We start from the raw sequence: 1942 nt of genomic DNA on the forward strand, positions 1-1942 counted from the left end.
CAAATGAAGGTCCCAAAAGCTTGACTCCATCCACATCATTAAAGTCAACTCTACTTTGAGGTGGCAGCTCTTCCCCAGTAGTCTTCTGAGTGCCTTCCAATCTGAGGGGCTCATCTTCTGGTACTATGTCAGACAATATTCCACTGCTATTCATAAGGTTTTCACTAGCCAATTTTTCAAAAGTAGACTGCCAGGTCCTTCTTCCTAGTCTGTCTTAGTCTGGAAGCTCCACTGAAACCTGTCCACCAAGTGTGACCCTGATGGTATTTGAAATACCAGTAGCAAAGCTTCCAGTATCACAGTAACATGCAAGCCACCACAGTACGACAAACTGACAAATGAGTGGTGGTGGTAAAGCAGAGGGTCAGTGAAAAAGAGGAGGATCCTGGACGAGATGAATTGATACAGTGGCTGCAACAACGGGCTCAAACATAGCAATGATTGTGAGTATGGCGCAGGATCAGGCGATGTTTCATTCTGTTACACGTAAAGTCCCTATGAGTTACAGCCAACTCTGGCACATAACAACAGCCTGTGGGACGGCAGCCTTGGCACGTATGCAGTGATGGATTCAGAGCAGGACAGCAGGTGCCTTTGGTCAGTTATACTTCCCGAAGCAGGAGATCTGAAAGGTGCATTCTCATGGCCACCACACTCCTCTGCTTTTTTTTTTTTTATTTAGACAAAAGATAGCAATAATAACTTCCTTTTGTAGCTCCTTCTGAAAGCTTCAGGAATTTTTTTTAAAAAGGGTCTCAGGAAGCTGGCAGAAGAGAATAAGAAAATCCCATCAAAACTGACAGGCATAGAAACACTGGGAGCCCTGGGCCTTGCTAAATCTGAGCAGCTATTACAGATAACCTTTAACACAGGTAATAAAACCACCCCCAAAAAGACAAGAATTAAGAGATTTCAGAGATCAATAAAGCACACACCAAATCCTGGAATTGTTCTCCCAATCATACTTTGATATTGATGTTGGACATCTTGCTAGACATGACTCCAGCCATGAGTGGATTGGGGGCACTGTCTGTTCACCTCACTATATTCTCACCAACGAAGCCAAAAGGGGCTTTAGTGGTTTCTAGTCCGGGGAGGACCAGCTTAGCAATTGTTCTGTGAAGGTCAGCTCTTAGTGCTTGCAAGAGCTAAGACGGTAGCAAGAGAGACTGAGCATCTACCAAGAAGGTGCCCTGGTACAGTAGAAAGGACAAGATTCTGAAGTCGTAGTCCTGAGTTTGAATCTCAACTCTGATTCTAGCTGGTTGTGTCATCTTGTTTTGGCAACTTACTTTGCCTTTCTGGGTCTTAGTTTTTCTCTCTGCAACATGGAATAAACCCTATTCACCTCACATGGCTATTGTGAGGGTTACATTTATCTGTGAAAGCAACTAACACAGTGCCTAACACATAAACCAAACCAAACCAGTTGCTGTTGACTCAATTCCAACTCATGGCAACCCCATGTGTTACAGAGTACAATCGTGTTCCATAGGGTTTTCATCACTGTGACTTTTCAGAAGCAGATTGCCAGGACTTTCTTCTGAGGTGCCTCTGAGGGGATTTAAACCACCAATCTTTTGGTTAGCAGCCGAACACTTAACCATTTGGGCCACACCTCATTTCCTTGCCTGGAACATACTAGGTTTTCAATAAATGTTTGATCATATCAGAAAGCAGTTAAAAAACAAGGTAGAATGTGACTAAGGAATAAAAGGAGCAACAAATACATAAAGAAGATATAACTATGATCCCACCATCTACCTTTACAGTAGTCAGCCTTCAACATGGCTCCCAGTGACTGCTCCCTCCTGTATTCACACCCTTGTGTAGTCCTCTCCTACATTCACCAAGGTTGTTCTTTGCCATCAACAGCATGTAGCAGAAATGATGGTATGTCGGTTCCAAGATTAGGTTATAAAAGACAGCTTTCTGTCTTGGA

This window comes from Trichechus manatus, unplaced genomic scaffold (genome assembly GCF_000243295.1).
Source record: "Trichechus manatus latirostris isolate Lorelei unplaced genomic scaffold, TriManLat1.0 scaffold00008, whole genome shotgun sequence".
In the NCBI taxonomy this organism is placed as follows: domain Eukaryota; kingdom Metazoa; phylum Chordata; class Mammalia; order Sirenia; family Trichechidae; genus Trichechus; species Trichechus manatus.